Source organism: Macrotis lagotis, chromosome 6, assembly GCF_037893015.1.
Source record: "Macrotis lagotis isolate mMagLag1 chromosome 6, bilby.v1.9.chrom.fasta, whole genome shotgun sequence".
Taxonomy (NCBI): domain Eukaryota; kingdom Metazoa; phylum Chordata; class Mammalia; order Peramelemorphia; family Peramelidae; genus Macrotis; species Macrotis lagotis.
Window position 1 is genome coordinate 154,705,947 of NC_133663.1, and position 1,747 is coordinate 154,707,693.

At 39.0% G+C, this 1,747-nt stretch overlaps 1 pseudogene; it reads left to right on the top strand.

The window, feature by feature from the left end:
- Window positions 1-226: 226 nt before the first annotated feature.
- LOC141491898 (large ribosomal subunit protein uL5-like) lies at window positions 227-750 on the top strand (annotated as a pseudogene).
- Window positions 751-1,747: the final 997 nt, after the last annotated feature.

Consider the following 1,747-nt stretch of genomic DNA (forward strand, 5'->3'; position numbering starts at 1 on the left):
TAATAACCTGGTTGTGTGATCTTGGGCAAGTCACTTAACCCTACTGCCTTGCAAAAACCAAAATTAAAAAATCCTCCTCTCAACTTTCTACCCTATCTAGCTATGGTTTCATTTCTTTTCTCCCTAAATCTCTTGAAAGAGTAGTGTAGACTTGATTTTCCTGCTCTCCTGAGATACTCTGTGACAGACTGACTACCTTCCTTAACATACTACTGAAAGATCCACCATGGCACAAGATCAGAGTGAAAAGGAAAATCCCATGTGGGAACTGCACATCCAAAAGCTCTGCCTCAACATCTGTGTTGGGGAGAGTGGGGACAGGCTGACCAGAGCAGCCAAAGTGTTGGAGCAGCTAATAGGCCAAACCCCAGTATTCTCCAAAGCTTGCTATACTGTCAGGTCTTTTGGAATCAGGAGAACTGAGAAGATCTCAGTTCACTGCACAGTCCATGGGGCCAAAACTGAAGAGATTCTGGAGAAGGGACTGAAGGTGCGAGAATATGAGTTAGGAAAAAATAACTTCTCAGGTACTGGCAACTTTGTTTTTGGGATCCAAGAGTATATCGATCTGGGGATTAAATATGACCCAAGCATTGGCATCTTTGGCTTAGACTTCTATGTGGTGCTGGGCAGACCCGGGTTCAGCATTGTAGGAGAGGCTACATTGGGGCTAAACACAGAATTGGCAAAGAGGAAGCCATGTGCTTGTTCCAACAGAAGTATGATGGCATCATCCTTCCTGGCAAATAAAGGCCTGTTTTCTATTAAAAGGTCAATTAAAAAAAACATACTAATGAAACAATTCTTTCAAAGGCCAATCTCAAAATCTAATGGTGTATTTTTTCAGACACCTTTCTTCACCTCTCTGCATTGCTAATGTTAACCACCTTCTACTGAATACTTTCTTCTTTTTTTGAGTTTCCAGGTACTACACTTTCCTGGTTGTATTTTTACTTCACCTATTTCTTTATCTCCTTTTCTTGCTCCTTATTTTCTTCCAGAAGAACATGTTAGACAAGGCTTCTTGTCTTTTGTCCTCTTTTCTTTATGACCCTGATCTCTTTTCATCTCCAGACTCATATCAATGCTTGTGTTTAGGACATCTCTACCTCAAACTTCACTAACAACTCACACTTTACAGATCCAAAATCTGAGCTTTGACCACTATTGACCTCTATCTTAAAAAGATCCTAGGAAGAGAAAAAGGATCCATATCTATAAAAATACTTGTAGGTGCTCTTTTTGTGGTGACAAAGAACAAAACTTAGTCCTTCCAGATTCGTTATTTCTGACCATGGCACCAGGACTCACACATGTGAAACCTTTGTATTATATTAGATTCTTTCATGTCTCCTGTCAATTCAACTTTCATTTCTATACCTTTAACATCCTTCTGTCTCCTCTCTTTTTTCAATATAGCCATGCTAAGACTTTCATTATCACACAATTGAACTAGTGTATTAGCCTCCCTACAGGTTTCCTTTCTCTAACCTTTCCTCTCTCTCATATATATTGTACATGCTACTGCTGTGTAAGTCTTTCTGAAGCATAAATCTAGTTAGAAAGCTCCTATGGGAGTATTATTACTATGCAGATGACTCATAAACTTATTCATCCAGCCCTAATCTTTCTCCTGATCTCCAGGTCTATATCATTAATTACAACTGGACTTTTCCAACTGAATGTTCTATAGGCAACACTTTCAAACTCAATATATTCAAAACAGATCAATTCAATCCTATATCCA